The 18,959-nt window shown below is 43.8% G+C and overlaps 1 protein-coding gene and 1 long non-coding RNA gene across 9 annotated transcripts in view; one reads left to right on the plus strand and one right to left on the minus strand.

Annotated features, from left to right (window-relative positions):
- LOC146870300 (stAR-related lipid transfer protein 3-like) overlaps positions 1-18,959 on the plus strand; it is a 545,134-nt gene that overhangs the window by 109,543 nt on the left and 416,632 nt on the right. The window lies entirely within an intron of this gene.
- LOC146870301 (uncharacterized) overlaps positions 1-18,959 on the minus strand; it is a 336,625-nt gene that overhangs the window by 24,326 nt on the left and 293,340 nt on the right. For 3 of the 5 annotated variants that reach the window (XR_014971941.1, XR_014971927.1, XR_014971939.1), the window contains exon 4: positions 18,356-18,412. The exons of 1 other annotated variant lie outside the window; for it this stretch is intronic. This is a non-coding gene — a long non-coding RNA (uncharacterized LOC146870301). Of the gene's footprint in view, positions 1-18,355; positions 18,431-18,959 lie in introns of all 5 variants that reach the window. One more of the 5 variants, XR_014971940.1, reaches the window with a different exon arrangement.

The raw sequence follows: 18,959 nt of genomic DNA on the forward strand, positions 1-18,959 counted from the left end.
GATAATATATATATATATATACACATACATATATAGAAATGCATATGCATATATATGTGCATATGTGTGCGTGTAGAGAGAGGTGGAGGTAGAGGTGTAGAGGTAGAGAGGTAGAGAGGTAGAGAGGTAGAGATATAGAGGTAGAGAGGTAGAGGTAGAGGTAGAGTAGTAGAGAGTGAGTAATATAGAGTAGAGAGTGAGTAGTAGAGAGTAGTAGAGAGTAGTAGAGAGAGTTGCAGAAATTGAGTAGTAGAGAGGAGAGTGAGTAGTAGAGAGTGAGTAGTAGAGAGTGTGTAGTAGAGAGTGTGTAGTAGAGAGTGCGTAGTAGAGAGTAGTAGAGAGTGAGTAGTAGAGTGAGTAGTAGAGAGTAGTAGAGAGTGAGTAGTAGAGAGTAATAGAGTGAGTAGTAGAGAGTGAGTAGTAGAGAGTGAGTAGTAGAGAGTGAGTAGTAGAGAGTGAGTAGTAGAGAGTGAGTAGTAGAGTGAGTAGTAGAGAGTAGTAGAGAGTGAGTAGTAGATAGTGAGTAGTAGAGAGTAGTAGAGACCAAGTAGTAGAGAGTGAGAAGTTGAGAGTAGTAGAGAGCAATAGAGAGAGACTAGTAGAGAGTGAGTAGTAGAGAGTAGTAGAAAGTGAGTAGTAGAGTGAGTAGTAGAGAATGAGTAGTAGAGAGTGAGTAGTAGAGAGTGAGTAGTAGAGAGTGAGTAGTAGAGAGTGAGTAGTAGAGAGTAGTGGAGGAATAGAGAGTGAGAAGTAGAGAGTAGTATAGAGTGAGTAGTAGAGTGAGTAGTAGTGAGTAGTACAGAGAGTAGTAGAGAGTAGAAGAGAGTAGTAGAGACCGATTAGTAGAGAGCAAGTAGTAGAGAGTGAGTAGTAGAGAGTAGTTAAGAGCGAGTAGTAGAGAGTGAGTAGTGGAGAGTGAGTAGTAGAGAGTAGTAGAGAGTGAGTAGTAGAGAGTGAGTAGTAGAGAGTGAGTAGTAGTGAGTAGTAGAGAGTGAGTAGTAGAGAGTGAGTAGTAGAGAGTGAGTAGTAGAGAGAGAGTAGTAGAGAGTGAGTAGTAGAGAGTAGTAGAGTAGTAGAGACTGAGTAGTAGAGAGAGTAGTAGAGAGTGATTAGTAGAGTAGTAGAGAGTGAGTGGTAGAGAGTAGTAGAGTGTAGTAGAGAGGGAGTAGTAGAGTGAGTAGCAGAGAGTAGTTAAGAGCGAGTAGTAGAGAGTGAGTAGTAGAGAGTAAGTAGTAGAGAGTGAGTAGTATAGAGTAGTAGAGAGTGAGTACTAGAGAGTAGTAGAGTAGTAGAGACTGAGTAGTAGAGAGAGAGTAGTAGATTAGTAGAGAGTAGTAAAGTGAGTAGTAGAGTAGTAGATAGTGAGTAGTAGAGAGTAGAAGGGAGCAAGTAGTAGAGAGTGAGTAGTGGAGAGTGAGTAGTAGATAGTACACAGCGAGTAGTAGAGAGTGAGTAGTAGAGAGTAGTAGAGTGAGTAGTAGAGAGTGACTAGTAGAGAGAGAGTAATAGAGAGCAGTAGAGAGAGTGGTAGAGAGTAGTAGAGAATAGTAGAGAGTGAGTAGTAGAGTAGCAGTAGAGAGTAGTAGAGAGTAGTAGCGAGTGAGTAGTAGAGAGTGAGTAGAAGAGAGTGAGTAGTAGAGAGTGAGTAGTAGAGAGTGAGTAGTAGAGAGTAGTAGAGAGTGAGTAGTAGAGAGTAGTAGAGTAGTAGAGAGTGAGTAGAAGAGAGTAGTAGAGAGTGAGTAGTAGAGAGTGAGTAGTAGCGAGAGAGCAGTAGAGAGTGAGTAGTAGAGTAGTAGAGAGTAGTCAGTCAGTGTCAGTCAGTGTCAGTCAGTCAGTGTCAGTGTCAGTCAGTCAGTGTCAGTCAGTGTCAGTCAGTGTCAGTCAGTGTCAGTCAGTCAGTGTCAGTGTCAGTCAGTCAGTGTCAGTCAGTGTCAGTCAGTCAGTGTCAGTCAATCAGTGTCCGTCAGTGTCAGTGAGTGTCAGTCAATCAGTGTCAGTCAGTCAGTGTCAGCTGGAGCAGCTCTGCTGGCCTGGTTCTCTGGCTCTAAAGCAGCTCTGCTGACCTGGTTCTCTCCCTCTAAAGCAACTTTGCTGACTTGGTTTCTCTGGCTCTACAGCAGGTCTGCTGACCTGGTTCTCTGGCTCTAGAGCAGCTCTGCTGACCTAGTTCTTAGGCTACAGAGCAGCTCTGCTGATTTGGTTCTCTGGCTCTACAACAGCTCTGCTGACCTGGTTCTCTGGCTCTAAAGCAGCTCTGCTGATCCGGTTCAATGGCTCCTAAGCAGTTCTGCTGACATGGTTCTCTGGCTCTAGAGCAGCTCTGCTGACCTGGTTCTCTCCCTCTAAAGCAGCTTTACTGACCTGGTTTCTCTGGCTCTAGAGCAGCTCTGCTGACCTGGTTCTCAGGCTCTAGAGCAGCTCTGCTGACCTGGTTCTCTGGCTCCAAAGCAGCTCGGCTGACCTGGTTCTCTGGTTCTAAAGTAGCTCTGCTGGCCTGGTTCTCTGACTCTAAAGCAACTCTGCTGATCTGTTTCTCTCCCTCTAAAGCAGCTCTGCTGACCTGGTTCTCTGGCTCTAGAGCAGCTCTGCTGACCTAGTTCTTAGGCTCTAGAGCAGCTCCGCTGACCTGGTTCTCTGGCTCTACAACAGCTCTGCTGACCTGATTCTCTGGCTCTAAAGCAGCTCTGCTGACCCAGTTCAATGGCTCTAAAGCAGTTCTGCTGACCTGGTTCTCTCCCTCTAAAGCAGCTTTACTGACCTGGTTTCTCTGGCTCTACAGCACCTCTGTTGACCTGGTTCTCTGGCTCTAGAGCAGCTCTGCTGGCCTAGTTTTCTGGCTCTAAAACAGCTCTGCTGACCTGGTTCTATGGCTCTAATGCAGCTCTGCTGACTTGGTTCTCAGGCTCTAGAGCAGCTCTGCTGACCTGGTTCTCTGGCTCTAAAGCAGCTCTCCTGACCTGAGTCTCTGGCTCTAAAGCAGTTCTGCTGACCTGGTTCTCTGGCTCTAGAGCAGCTCTACTGACCTGGTCCCTTGGCTCTAAAGCAGCTCTGCTGACCTGGTTCTCTCCCTATAAAACAGCTCTGCTGATCTGGTTCTCTCGCTCTAAAGCAGCTCTACTGACCTGGTTTCTCTGGCTCTACCGCAGCTCTGCTGACCTGGTTCTCTGGCTCTACCGCAGCTCTGCTGACCTGGTTCTCTGGCTCTACAGCAGCTCTGCTGACCTGGTGCTCTGGCTCTAATGCAGCTCTGCTGACCTGGTTCTCTCTGGCTCTAGAGCAGCTTTGCTGACCTGGTTCTCTGGCTCTAAAGTAGCTCTGCTGACCTGGCTCTCTCCCTCTAGAGCAGCTCTGATGACCTGGTTCTCTGGCTCTAAAGCAGCTCTGCTGACGTGGTTCTCTCTGGCTCGAGAGCAGATTTGCTGACCTGGTTCTCTGACTCTAAAGCAGCTCTGCTGACCTGGTTTCTCTGGCTCTACAGCAGCTCTGCTGGACTAGTTCTCTGGCTCTAGAGCTGCTCTGCTGGCCTGGTTCTCTGGCTCTAGAGCAGCTCTGCTGACCTGGTGCTCTGCCTCTAGAGCGGTTCTGCTGACCTGGTTCTATGGCTCTAAAGCAGCTCTGCTCACCTGGTTCTCTGCCTCTATAGCAGCTCTGCTGACCTGGTTCTCTGGCTCTAAAGCGGCTCTGCTGACCTGGTTCTCTCTGGCTCTAGAGCAGCTTTGCTGACCTTGTTCTCTGCCTCTATAGCAGCTCTGCTGACCTGGTTCTCTGGCTCTAAAGCAGCTCTGCTGACCTAGTTCTTAGGCTCTAGAGCAGCTCTGCTGACCTGGTTCTCTGGCTCTACAACAGCTCTGCTGACCTGGTTCTCTGGCTCTAGAGCAGCTCTGCTGACCAGGTTCTCTGGCTCTAGAGCAGCTCTGCTGACCTGGTTCTCTCCCTCTAAAGCAGCTTTACTGACCTGGTTTCTCTGGCTCTACAACACCTCTGTTGACCTGGTTCTCTGGCTCTAGAGCAGCTTTGCTGACCTTGTTCTCTGCCTCTATAGCAGCTCTGCTGACCTGGTTCTCTGGCTCTAAAGCAGCTCTGCTGACCTGGTTCTCTGGCTCTAGAGCAGCTCTGCTGACCTAGTTCTTAGGCTCTAGAGCAGCTCTGCTGACCTGGTTCTCTGGCTCTACAACAGCTCTGCTGACCTGGTTCTCTGGTTCTAAAGCAGCTCTGCTGACCTGGTTCTCTGGCTCTAGAGCAGCTCTGCTGACCTGGTTCTCTGGCTCTAGAGCAGCTCTGCTGACCTGGTTCTCTGGCTCTAGAGCAGCTCTGCTGACCTAGTTCTTAGGCTCTAGAGCAGCTCTGCTGACCTGGTTCTCTGGCTCTACAACAGCTCTGCTGACCTGGTTCTCTGGTTCTAAAGCAGCTCTGCTGACCTGGTTCTCTGGCTTTAGAGCAGCTCTGCTGACCTGGTTCTCTCCCTCTAAAGCGGCTCTGCTGACCTGGTTCTCTCTGGCTCTAGAGCAGCTTTGCTGACCTTGTTCTCTGCCTCTATAGCAGCTTTGCGACCTTGTTCTCTGCCTCTAGAGCAGCTCTGCTGACCTAGTTCTTAGGCTCTAGAGCAGCTCCGCTGACCTGGTTCTCTGGCTCTACAACAGCTCTGCTGTCCTGATTCTCTGGCTCTAAAGCAGCTCTGCTGACCCAGTTCAATGGCTCTAAAGCAGTTCTGCTGACCTGGTTCTCTGGCTCTACAGCACCTCTGTTGACCTGGTTCTCTGGCTGTAGAGCAGCTCTGCTGGCCTAGTTTTCTGGCTCTAAAACAGCTCTGCTGACCTGGTTCTATGGCTCTAATGCAGCTCTGCTGACTTGGTTCTCAGGCTCTAGAGCAGCTCTGCTGACCTGGTTCTCTGGCTCTAAAGCAGCTCTCCTGACCTGATTCTCTGGCTCTAAAGCAGTTCTGCTGACCTGGTTCTCTGGCTCTAGAGCAGCTCTGCTGACCTGGTCCCTTGGCTCTAAAGCAGCTCTGCTGACCTGGTTCTCTCCCTCTAAAGCAGCTCTGCTGACCTGGTTCTCTCTGGCTCTAGAGCAGCTTTGCTGACCTTGTTCTCTGTCTCTAAAGCAGCTCTGCTGACCTGGTTCTCTGTCTCTAAAGCAGCTCTGCTGACCTGGTTCTCTGGCTCTAGAGCAGCTCTGCTGACCGGGTTCTCTGGCTCTAGAGCAGCTCTGCTGACCTGGTTCTCTCCCTCTAAAGCAGCTTTACTGACCTGGTTTCTCTGGCTCTACAGCACCTCTGTTGACCTGGTTCTCTGGCTCTAGAGCAGCTTTGCTGACCTTGTTCTCTGCCTCTATAGCAGCTCTGCTGACCTGGTTCTCTGGCTCTAGAGCAGCTCTGCTGACCTGGTTCTCTGGCTCTAGAGCAGCTCTGCTGACCTAGTTCTTAGGCTCTAGAGCAGCTCTGCTGACCTGGTTCTCTGGCTCTACAACAGCTCTGCTGACCTGGTTCTCTGGTTCTAAAGCAGCTCTGCTGACCTGGTTCTCTGGCTCTAGAGCAGCTCTGCTGACCTGGTTCTCTGGCTCTAGAGCAGCTCTGCTGACCTGGTTCTCTCCCTCTAAAGCGGCTCTGCTGACCTGGTTCTCTCTGGCTCTAGAGCAGCTTTGCTGACCTTGTTCTCTGCCTCTATAGCAGCTCTGCTGACCTGGTTCTCTGGCTCTAAAGCAGCTCTGCTGACCTGGTTCTCTGGCTCTAAAGCAGCTCTGCTGACCTAGTCCTTAGGCTCTAGAGCAGCTCCGCTGACCTGGTTCTCTGGCTCTACAACAGCTCTGCTGTCCTGATTCTCTGGCTCTAAAGCAGCTCTGCTGACCCAGTTCAATGGCTCTAAAGCAGTTCTGCTGACCTGGTTCTCTGGCTCTACAGCACCTCTGTTGACCTGGTGGTTCTCTGGCTGTAGAGCAGCTCTGCTGGCCTAGTTTTCTGGCTCTAAAACAGCTCTGCTGACCTGGTTCTATGGCTCTAATGCAGCTCTGCTGACTTGGTTCTCAGGCTCTAGAGCAGCTCTGCTGACCTGGTTCTCTGGCTCTAAAGCAGCTCTCCTGACCTGATTCTCTGGCTCTAAAGCAGTTCTGCTGACCTGGGTTTCTGGCTCTAGAGCAGCTCTGCTGACCTGGTCCCTTGGCTCTAAAGCAGCTCTGCTGACCTGGTTCTCTCGCTCTAAAGCAGCTCTACTGAGCTGGTTTCTCTGGCTCTACCGCAGCTCTGCTGACCTGGTTCTCTGGCTCTACAGCAGCTCTGCTGACCTGGTGCTCTGGCTCTAATGCAGCTCTGCTGACCTGGTTCTCTCTGGCTCTAGAGCAGCTTTGCTGACCTGGTTCTCTGGCTCTAAAGTAGCTCTGCTGACCTGGCTCTCTCCCTCTAGAGCAGCTCTGATGACCTGGTTCTCTGGCTCTAAAGCAGCTCTGCTGACGTGGTTCTCTCTGGCTCGAGAGCAGATTTGCTGACCTGGTTCTCTGGCTCTAAGGTAGCTCTGCTGACCTGGCTCTCTCCCTCTAGAGCAGCTCTGCTGGACTAGTTCTCTGGCTCTAGAGCTGCTCTGCTGGCCTGGTTCTCTAGCTCTAATGCAGCTCTGCTGGCCTGGTTCTCTCCCTCTAAATCAGCTCTGCTGACCTGGTTCTCTGCCTCTAGAGCGGTTCTGCTGACCTGGTTTTATGGCTCTAAAGCAGCTCTGCTCACCTGGTTCTCTGCCTCTATAGCAGCTCTGCTGACCTGGTTCTCTGGCTCTAAAGCGGCTCTGCTGACCTGGTTCTCTCTGGCTCTAGAGCAGCTTTGCTGACCTTGTTCTCTGCCTCTATAGCAGCTCTGCTGACCTGGTTCTCTGGCTCTAAAGCAGCTCTGCTGACCTGGTTCTCTGGCTCTAGCGCAGCTCTGCTGACCTAGTTCTTAGGCTCTAGAGCAGCTCTGCTGACCTAGTTCTCTGGCTCTACAACAGCTTTGCTGACCTTGTTCTCTGCCTCTATAGCAGCTCTGCTGACCTGGTTCTCTGGCTCTAAAGCAGCTCTGCTGACCTGGTTCTCTGGCTCTAGAGCAGCTCTGCTGACCTGGTTCTCTGGCTCTAGAGCAGCTCTGCTGACCTAGTTCTTAGGCTCTAGAGCAGCTCTGCTGACCTAGTTCTCTGGCTCTACAACAGCTCTGCTGACCTGGTTCTCTGGTTCTAAAGCAGATCTGCTGACCTGGTTCTCTGGCTCTAGAGCAGCTCTGCTGACCTGGTCCCTTGGCTCTAAAGCAGCTCTGCTGACCTGGTTTTCTCCCTCTAAAGCAGCTCTGCTGACCTGGTTCTCTCGCTCTAAAGCAGCTCTACTGACCAGGTTTCTCTGGCTCTACAGCAGCTCTGCTGACCTGGTTCTCTTGCTCTAGAGCAGCTCTGCTGACCTGGTTCGCTTGCTCTAGAGCAGCTCTGATGACCTGGTTCTTAGGCTCTAGAGCAGCTCTGCTGACCTGGTTCTCTGGCTCTAAAGCAGCTCTGCTGACCTCGTTCTATGGCTCTAAAGCAGCTCTGCTGACCTGGTTCTCTGGCTCTAGAGCAGCTCTGCTGACCTGGTGCTCTGGCTCTCATGCAGCTCTGCTGACCTGGTTCTCTCCCTCTAAATCAGCTCTGCTGACCTGGTTCTCTGCCTCTACAGTAGCTCTGTTGACCAGGTTCTCTCCCTCTAAAGCAGCTCTGCTGACCTGGATCTCTGCCACTAGAGCAGCTCTGCTGACCTGGTTCTATGGCTCTAAAGCAGCTCTGCTGACCTGGTTATCTGGCTCTAAAGCAGCTCTGCTGACCTGGTTCTCTCCCTCTAAAGAGCTCTGCTGACCTGGTTCTCTCCCTCTAAAGCAGTTTTGCTGACCTGGTTCTCTGCCTCTAGAGCAGCTCTGCTGACTTGGTTCTATGGCTCTAAAGCATCTCTGCTGACCTGGTTCTCTGGCTCTAGAGCAGCTCTGCTAACCTGGTTCTCTGGCTCTAAAGCAGTTCTGCTGACCTGGTTCTCTCCCTCTAAAACAGCTCTGCTGACCTGGTTCTCTCCCTCTAAAGCAGCTCTGCTGACCTGGTTTCTGTGGCTCTACAGCAGCTCTGCTGACCTGTTTCTCTGTCTCGAGAGCAGCTCTGCTGACCTGGGTCTCTGGCTCTAGAGCAGCTCTGCTGACCTGGGTCTCTGGCTCTAGAGCAGCTCTGCTGACCTGTGTCTCTGGTTCTAGAGCAGCTCTGCTGACCTGCTTCGTAGGCTCTAGAGCTGCTCTGCTGACCTGGTTCTCTGGCTCTACAACGGCTCTGCTGACCTGGTTTCTCTGGATCTACAGCAGCTCTGCTGACCTGGTTCTCTGCACTCATGATGCATGCACCCGAATTCGCGAAAATATATTTAAAAATAATATAAGTTTATTATATATATATTTTTATAAATATCTTCGATAATCTCTTGCCCTAATATGTATATTAAAGACACATACATATCATTTTGGAACATACACACCCAACGCGCCCCAGCACGTATACGACGTCACGTGGGACCCTCCACCGCTCAAGCATCTCGTACCGTAATGTGCATGTGTCGCGAATGCACGGGAGCAGGAGTCGCAGACTGGTCGAATACCAATCGCGCACATCACGTAATAATAAATGTATATGATGTAACTGAAAAACACGCAGACGTCGCACACAGTACGCGAATCCTTCACGACTTTTCTAAAATGGTGGCTAGAATCCGGGCACTCACCGTGTGATGTGTACGCTTTGAGTGCGGGACTCATATTAAAATAAAAAATGAAAACAAAAAAATTTATATTTCAGTTTGATTTTTTTTTTTTTTTTTAATTTGGCAATTTTCAGAAAAATATATAATGTTATTTGATAAAATATTTATAAATCAACAGTTAAACTGTAGAAAATCAGTACAAAAAAATAGGTATAACTACTATCACACTTACACAAATTAGCATTTAAAAAACCCTTGAAATTCACTGAAAAAAAACATAGGTTTCAGAGACGTTATAGTTAGAAATTAGCATTTAAAAAAGCTTTGAAATTCACTTAAAAAAACATAGGTTTCAGAGACGTTATAGTTAGAAATTAGCATTTAAAAAACCTTAGAAATTCAGAGAAAAAAACATAGGTTTCAGGGGTGTTATAGTTAGCTGACACAGGAAAATATTGATCTGTTGAATACGCAAGAGCGCTTAGCCGCCGCAAATATCAAGCAAAGCGGTGCCGGTATAAGCCCTTTTAAACCAAAATCACGATTTATTCCAATGATGCCAAAAAGATGCTATTGACATTTTTCATGAGGTGGTAGTTGAGGAAATCAAAAAACTACACCACCGAACAAAACACAAAAAGCGTCATAAGAGCTATCAGGAAATCAAATACTGTGAGCTTATGAAAAAACTTGAATCTAATCACGATATTTTGGTAACGAAATCGGATAAAGGATGTAATGTACTTTGGCCTCAAAAGGACTATATAATAGAAGCACAAAGGCATCTGAACGACAAAACATGCTATGAAAAAGTTGATTACAAAACGTACAGTGTTGCCAGAAATGGGTTAAAAGGCAAACTGCTACAATGGAAGAGAGATGGGTGTATTTCCTCCGATGAATTTAACTTTTTATTTCTGAAACACCCAATCCTACCTAGGTTATACTTTATTCCTAAAGTTCATAAATGCATTTTACCAGTGCCAGGAAGACCTATAATAGCAGCCATTGGCAGCATGGGAGAACACATTACACAGTATGTGGATTTTTTTCTACAAGATCTGGTTAAAGAACTCCCGACGTACATCAGAGACACCGGTGATTTACTAAATAAACTGACAAACATACAATGGACAGATGATTTACTGCTCATTTCATTAGATATTGAATCACTTTATACTAGCATCGAACACAAAACAGGGCTAAATGCCCTGTCACACTTTCTGGGAACAAGACCTTTAGAAATGTACAATCATAACAAGATGTTAGTAGATCTAGTAACATGGTGTCTGTTTAACAACTTTTTCATGTTTGGAAACGAAGTGCATGTACAGAAGAGAGGCGTAGCTATGGGGGCCTGTTTTCCCCCCAGCTATGCATGCTTGCATGTAGGTTGGTGGGAGGAGCAGGTCCTCAAATGTACATTTCAAGAGGAGTACCGCACCCATGTAATTCAGTGGTGGCGGTATATTGATGATGTTCTCATTATTTGGAGAGGGGATGAATTAAGCGCAAAGAATTTTGTTGACAAGATCAATAGCAACATCTACAATCTCAAATTTACATCTCATTTGAGTACGACGCAAATAGAATTTTTAGATGTTAAAATCTATGTTAAAAACAATCAGCTGGCCACCTCCCTACATAGGAAAACAACAGCAGGGAACACCACTTTACACGCCAGCAGTGCGCATCCCCACCACACCATCAGAAGCATTCCTCTAGGTGAGCTAACACGCCTCAAACGTATCTGTAGTACAATAGAGGATTACGAAATCTGTAAACAAGAGGCACTAACCAGATTTCGCATCAGAGGCTATAAAGAATCTATCCTTAATGAGGCCATATCTAAAGTGGATTTAAAATCCAGGACAACACTTTTATCCTCCAATAACCAATCAGTAGCTAATGACAATCTGAGCAATGCTCCCAGACTCATTGCGGCGTACAACAGACAAGAAAGACAGATTAGGTCGATTGTCAAACGAAATTGGCCAATCATTATGACAGATGGTGTTCTAGCTCCTATGTTACCAGAGCATCCCACGATTACTCATAGGAAGGGCCCTTCCATGAAATCTCAGATCGTGAAACCTTTTCCGGAGCTAGCGGCTGCAAAACCATGGTTACAACCCAAGCAGGGGTTTGTTAAATGTTCCACCTGCAGAGCATGCAAGTTCGGAGTTAACACCGACACATACTCTACTCCCTTTAGCCCCATTGCAGTGAAAATTCAGGGTAGATTCAACTGCAAAACAGAATTTGTAGTGTACGTTCTGACGTGCACCTGTGGCCTTAAATATGTCAGGCTGATATAATAATCATGTTGGTACGGGTGAATGACCAGAAGAGTAATATATCTCTGACCAATTAAATCTTTGCATTGATTTTTATTTTTATTTTTTTTTAAATAAAAAAATTAAAAATAATAAAGATCTTTTGCACAGTTAACTATATATATATAATATTAATAAAACGGTTTTTTTATATAAATTTCATAAAAATTCTATTTATTATAGGTATATGCTTTTAGGATAATTTTATGTATTATCAGCATGGTTTGGTCGTAAAATGTAATGAATTGGTCATTCACATAAGCATGTAAGCAGTTAAGAATAACAACATGTTTAGAAAACAGACTTACCGCAATATTTATGTCTTGCAGTGTTTCATCCACTTTCTATGTCTATGCACCACGTGATGTTAGCACTTTAATCACTGTTAAGTATTTAAAAACAATGGTGAACATGGGCAAACTGACTTGTGAGCAAGGGCTTCTGAAGCCCGAAACGCGTGAGGTTCGAGGTTCCAGAAAATAAAGAACTCCATTTAAACCTCACTTCGCTGGGTTCGCGTCTCTGTTCGCCATTGCCGTGGAGGTGCAGAGAAACCATTGCCATTCTACATATATATATATATATATATATATATATATATATATATATATATATATATATATATTACCTACTGGCGGTCGCCAGTAGGTAGTTATAGTTAGGACCCCTTTTCCATAGGAAATCCGCAACATTCTATTTTGAATAACTTTGGCGCCGGTTGATGAATCCTCGCGAATTTCTCAAAATAGGTGGGGCGCTACGCTCCGCTCCTACCCTGAAAGTCTCGGGGGGATTCCTCAAGCGGGGGCTGAGATAAAAGGGGGGTCCCAAAACGCGTTTTTCCCATGCATTTTTCCATAGGACCTTTAGACAGGGCTACAGCCTGAACGGCTGAACAGAATTACTAGAAATTTGGCAGAGAGGTAGTCCCTAGGTCAAGGAAGTGCCTTTTGTAGGTTTGGTGTAAATCTGTTCAGTAGATTCTGAGAAAATAGCCTTTAAATCAATATATATATCTGAGCCAGCTTACGGTACGCTTACCGTAAGCTTACCGTACGCGTACGGTGGCGTGCGCGAGCGCGATTCTGATTGGCTCTTAGATCTTAGTAAACATTCGAATCGGCCGAAACCAGGAAGCGGCGGCCGCCATTTTGTGTGTTTCACTCAGAAAAAAAAGAGTGAAAACAAGAAAAGGGGGCAAGGAGGAGAGTTACAGACCCCCTTACATTTGTGAGGGGGTCAAAGAAGGACAGAAAAGTACAAAAAACATTTATTGATTTTTAAAAAAATCACGGGGTACGCGTACGGTAAGCTCACCTTACGCGTACGGTAAAAAAAAAAAAAAAAAAAGAAATGAAATACAGATTTAAGTGTTTAGATATTAGGGGGCTCTAAAAAGAGCCGTTGTGTTTATGAAGTGATTTTTTATTGGTACCTACAAGTAAGTACCGATGCAGAGTCTAAGGTTCAAGAGGAAGACTCTGTTCCCTTCATCATTGAAGTGCACACCATCTCCTCTATAAATGTCTTGCATGTCATAACGCAAGTTGTTGTGGTAAATGGCACCCATACCATAGTCACGGAGGAAAGCAGAAACAGATTTGTTGACGTGCTTTCTTGCTTTGTCAATTTGCGGACAGAAATGATTGGACCAGTTCCATTTTTGCCTTTGGCATATGTTGGAAAACACAAACGCAGTTTTAGGGAAAAGAGAAAACAGTTGTGCAAAGGTGTCCTTCATAAGCATTTCCAGACCTACCCCAGTCAAAGTGCCTAGGTCATTGCCACCACAGTGCACTATTATGAGGTCAGGGTGTTGGTTTTGCATGAAGGATTTCACCAATGGCATCAATTGGTGCCACTTTAACCCTCTCTGACCAATCCATTTAATGTCTACATTTGGTAAAGCAAGGTCTCTCACCATATCTGTTTTCTCTGCAAACTTTTCACTCTAGAAGACATAGCTGTGCCCTACAATCCACACTGTGAACATCTTCAAAGGAGATCTGGATGCACTCAGGAGGTGTAATTCAGTAGAATGGGAAAAAGAAATGAAAAACAGTTTGGAAATGGAGGCATACATATTTTTAAATAAAAAAAAAAGAACTGATTGGCTGTTTCATACCATTCTACACTAAAAACTAGGCTGTATGTGTAAATTTATAGAAGCATGTTTTGTATTGGTACAGAAAAATGTGTTACCAAAGAACAGTACTATGGATTTGCTGTAAGGTTTGAAAAGTCAAGCACTCTTGCTCTGTGGAATTGAAACATGGTTTGGCGAACTTCTGACCTAACTCCACACAGCAGTGTTCCATGAGCTGTTGCTATGGTGGCAGGCAGAAGTCAAGTTGGGGGAAGGGTACTTTAAGAAAAGGGTTGGTTTTCAACCAATAGAAATGTGTGATTACATTTGAAAAAAAGGGGGAAGCACTGAGATTTGAAACTTACATGTATATGTGTGGAAAAATAGAGGGAAACTTTGCCATTTTCTGGTTCTGCTGAGAGGAGAGAGGTGTAGAGAACAGAGATCCTGGCTCTGATAATCTGCTGTTTGAGTGCCACATTTCTTTCACAACTAACTAATTTTAAAGGTGAGTTATGAGTTTGAGAGGGGATGTATATGGTAAATTAAGAAATGAATAATAGAATTGGAATTCCTTTTGTAGAAGTTGTGTTTATTATTTTCTGTTTTGGGAGAAATTTAAATGTGAGGAACATGTAAAATAATATGAACTATTTTTTCATGATAAATTAAGGTGTACTGGTAAAAATAAGGAATACTTTAAGGGTTTGAGGTTGCAGTCAGTAATGCAAATACATTCAGCATCACTAAGACTGGTTGCCCTTGCTGGAGTGTAGGCAGTCACCGAGGATACACATGGTGGTGGTCTGAAAAAGCAGTCTGGACATGTGCATTTAAAAAAATCTAAAAAGTGGATTCATAATGTGTCAGTCTGTAAAAGTGATTTTCACTTGCCAAAAAAAAAGAGCAGTAAGTGTGCATTTAAATTGGCAAAGAAATTTCGTTTTGGGACTAATGTGAAAACATGACTCTGTGTGCAAATAGGAATTACAGGCAGAGATTTATTGCGTTTTGCTCTGGTGATTTCACAGTTGCATTAGTAGGAAAAAGGGGGAGCGATTTTTTGGGGGAAGAAGCAGACTCTTAGCACACACCCAGCTGCTTACCATGTATAATCATGCACAGTATTTAGAAGCGAGTGGGGTTTTGAGGTTTCAGTCTGTAATGCAAATACATTCAGCATCACTAAGGCTGGTTGCCCTTGCTGGAGTGTAGGCAGTCACCGAGGATACACATGGTGGTGGTCTGAAAAAGCAGTCTGGACATGGGCTTTTAAAAAAAACTGAAAAGTGGTTTCATAATGTGTCAGTCTGTAAAAGTGATTTTCACTTGCCAAAAAAAAAGAGCAGTAAGTGTGCATTCAAATTGGCAAAGAAATTTCGTTTTGGGACTAATGTGAAAACATGACTCTGTGTGCAAATAGGAATTACAGGCAGAGATTTATTGCGTTTTGCTCTGGTGATTTCACAGTTGCATTAGTAGGAAAAAGGGGGAGCGATTTTTTTTTGGTGCAGAAGCAGACTCCTCTTAGCACACACCCAGCTCCTTTCCATGTATAATCATGCACAGTATAAAAATTTTTAAATGTTTATTTTATGAAATATATTTAAAAAAACATATTAAAGAATTTTAAAAATTTAAGCATAGTCTTTATAAAAGGTTAGAACATTAAATTAAAAATATGTTTAAAAAAATAGAAGAAAAAAAAAAAATTAGCATTTAAAAAACCTTGCAAATTCACTGAAAAAACCATGGGTTTCACACACGTTATAGTTAGGAATTAGCATTTAAAAAACCTTGCAAGTTCACTGAAAAAACCATGGGTTTCACACACGTTATAGTTAGGAATTAGCATTTAAAAAACCTTAGAAATTCAGTGAAAACACCATAGGTTTCACACACGTTATAGTTAGGAATTAGCATTTAAAAAACCTTAGAAATTCAATGAAAAAACCAAAGGTTTCACACACGTTATAGTTAGCTGGACATTTTACTCGTAAAAAACCATTGAAATTCCCCCGTTATAGTTAGTTAAGCTAACTATAACTCGCGCGCCCGCAATGCACTGCTGATGACGTCACATATTACATCACTCATGACATGGTCAGTGACATCACTCATGACATCACTGATGACATCTCAAATGACATCACTGATGACATCACTGATGACATCATCCAGTGAATGTGTGTTTTTCTGAAAATTAAATATGTTTTATATATGTATATCTCAAGGTCGATGGAAGAATAAATGGGTATATAAGTGTCTAAATGGATGATTTGTTTTTGAAAAATTGATTGTGTAACTGACTGATTAAGTGTATCATAGTGAATACATGGCTTAGTGAGTAATGTTTAAATATGTATATATCTGTATCAGTCTTTCACTTTGTGTATAAGTGGCTGTATGGGTTGGTGAGTACCTACATGAGTGTCTATATAGGTTATTAGTTGGTTTTTTGAGTATCAGTCTGAGTGTCTGCATGGTTCGGTGGGGGGTATTACGTAGTGCATAGGTGCATGAATGAGTGACTCACTGTTTGTATGTGTTGAAGATAGTATGTGTGCAGGACTGCATGGGTGGATGAGTGTGTGTATGGGTGTGTTAGTGAGTGAATGACTGTCTCAACAGTGTCTTTATGAGTAACTACATATGTTTTTAACTAGTATATGTGACTATTGGTGTATATAAGTGAGTATATGTGAGAGTGAGAGATTGAAAGAGTTCCTGTATGAATAAATATGTGTTTCTATAAGTGATTGTTTAAAAGACTAAGTATGAGTAAGTTTTTGTAGAAGTAAGTGTGGTGGTGTGTGTATAACTATATGCAAGTAAACGGATGTTTGATTCTTTATTAGCATGAGTGACTATGTGTGTGAGTAACTCTACGGATGAGTGGCATTGTGTAACAGGATGTATAGGTGTATGAGTACATATGATGAGTGAGTACATGTATGAGTGACTGTATAGGACTGTTGGTGAATGAGTGGATGTGTATGTGGATCTTAGAATTACTGAATAGGTTGTTGTAACTGGTATTGGTATGTCCATTGTTTTGAAAAGTTTAGTCTCTATTTTTGAATGTGCGTATCAAAGGTTATATTAGGGTGAGAGGAGGTCTGCCACTCTATCACAAGGATGATGTCATCAGTGATGTCATTTGAGATGTCATCAGTGATGTCATGAGTGATGTCACTGACTATGTCATGAGTGATGTAATATGTGACGTCATCAGCAGTGCATTGCGGGCGCGCGAGTTATAGTTAGCTTAACTAACTATAACGGGGGAATTTCAATGGTTTTTTACGAGTAAAATGTCCAGCTAACTATAACGTGTGTGAAACCTTTGGTTTTTTCATTGAATATATATATATATATATATATATGTTATGTTACTGCGATTTATATAGCGCAACAGCTGCCCCAGCAAAGGGACGTCACGGCGCTGACAGCAGAACAGCTAACATAGAGGGAGAGGGAGGCTACACGGTGGGGAACAGGTACGTTTTAATGGCTTTCCTGAAAGCCAAATAGTTAGTGTGGCTCCGGATGTGGATGGGCAGTGAATTCTAGAGGTGGGCTGCCCTGCTGCGAAAGGAGCGGCCTCCTGCACGCACTCTACGAAACCTAGGAACCCTCACCCGGTGCTGGCCAAGAGAGCGGAGCTGGCGAGTGGGGACATAGGGGGAAACTAAGGGGCATATTTACAAGCTAGCGATAATAAATAATCACCGCTTTTGCGGTCGTTTTCGGCGGAAAAGCGGCGATAATTTTATTGCTTAATTAGCAAGGCCACGCTAACGCGTGAAACCTTGCTTTAGCGTGGGGATTCCTAACGCCCAGCTTTGCATCTCTAATGAGATGCAAAGTGGGGGTTCCTGACCTAACATGACAGGAGAAATGTCGCTAAGCGACATTTCTCCTATCATCAAGCCCCAGGCTATGAAGCATAGCATCAGGAAAAGTAGCGATAACCCCTGTTATAATCGATCATTAATAACTTCCTAACCTTAAACCATGTAGAGGCTAGACCATTTAAGATCTTTAGGGGAACGTTTTAAAAAGATCTTGGGTCACCAAATTTATATATAAAAGCCCGGGTCCCCTCCCTTTACATCTAGCAGCATCTCCTTAAACATTGTACCTATGACTGAGCTGTCTGGTACATTCATGAGCATTTTCCCGGCCCTGATAAGGAATACCCACGCATAATAAACTAAATCTGGAAGACACAGCCCTCCCTTGTATTTCTTTCTGCTTAACTTCTTCCATGATATCCTAATACCTTTCGAGGCCCATATAAAACTGTTTTTTTTTTGCCTGGAGTGTTTTTCAGTCCCTCTTCTTTAAATGCCAAGGGGATGTTTTGTAATAAAAAAATAAGTTTAGGTAGAACCATTATTTTCACTAAATTAACTCTACCTAATAATGTTAGAGGTAGGTAAACCCAGCTCGTTAAGGAATTATGTACTTCTTTGTTTATTTTGTAGAAGTTTGTATCAGTAATATCTTCAATGTTGTGTGTAATCATTATGCCCAGATACCTTATCACTTTTTTCGTTGGATGGACGCTTGTGTCTAGATTCCAGGCCATACACTCAGTCTTTGACGCATTAATTTCATAACCAGAAACCTGACCAAACTGTTGCTCCTCCTTATACATTATTGGTATTGCAGTGTTTAAATCGGATGTAAATACCATCAGATCATCGGCATATAGAGCCACCTTCCTTTCCCAGGTCTTAGTTTTAAACGGATGTATTCCGGGATTGTCTTCTAATCTTTTCAGCTATGGTCTTAATATATAGATCAATCAGCAACAGGAATAACGGGCAACCCTGCCTTGTGCCCCTTTGGATTTTAACTGGAGCAGACAGGTTCCCGCTCACTAGGTTTCTGGCTATAGGAGTTTGATAGATCAGAGTAACTGCCCTACAAATGTTTTCCCCAGATTACATAATCTCAGTATATACTTCAAGTAGGCCCAGTTAACTCTGTCAAAAGCCTTGTGGCATCCAACGTAATAATGGACAGTTGTATTTTATAAAGTGTTGCTAAATCAATTGCCCCAATCAAATTATAAGTAAGATCTAGAATTCAACTCCCACGAATGTAGCCTTTTTGATCCCTATTCAGTAGACCCTCTATAACTCCATTCAGCCTCTCTGTCAGAATCTTGGCTAAGATCTTATAATCAAGATTTAGCAGAGCGATGGCGTACCTTTTCGGACGATCCCTTGTACTCCCTTAGCCTGTCTCCTTGGGGGATATCTTCATCCTAAAAAGGATAAAATCTCTACAAGATTTACTGATTTGACATTTTTTTTGGCAAAATGTGAATTGACAATGCATGGTCAGTCAGCCAAAGTAATGTTTATTTAGACCGTAGGTCTTTAAACACAAATACATGTATATATAGTTCACATATTTATCTATGTATATGCAGTTCTAATACCATAAATAATTTCATCAACAATTTTGTGGCTGAAAACAATATCACATAAACATTCCTGATTATAGACATACCACTTCATTGCACATACATAAAAGTTTAACATTTCTACCAGAGTTTTCCCTGTCTAAAATTATTCCACCAAAATCAAGCTAAAATTGATACCAGTTGGATTTCATCTCTCACTAAGGCTTCCATTTCTTATTTACCGAAATACATTTATCATCTTATTTTTCCAAGCAAGGCCTTTTTACTGCAATCATGAATCTTCCAATAGCTATTGCAATATCCAGGTAATGCAAGGAGACATACATCTTGGGCACAGTTCTTAATTCCATATTTTGGGAAAATTGACATAGAATCAATTTCCACA

This window comes from Triturus cristatus, chromosome 1_1, assembly GCF_964204655.1.
Source record: "Triturus cristatus chromosome 1_1, aTriCri1.1, whole genome shotgun sequence".
NCBI classification, from domain to species: domain Eukaryota; kingdom Metazoa; phylum Chordata; class Amphibia; order Caudata; family Salamandridae; genus Triturus; species Triturus cristatus.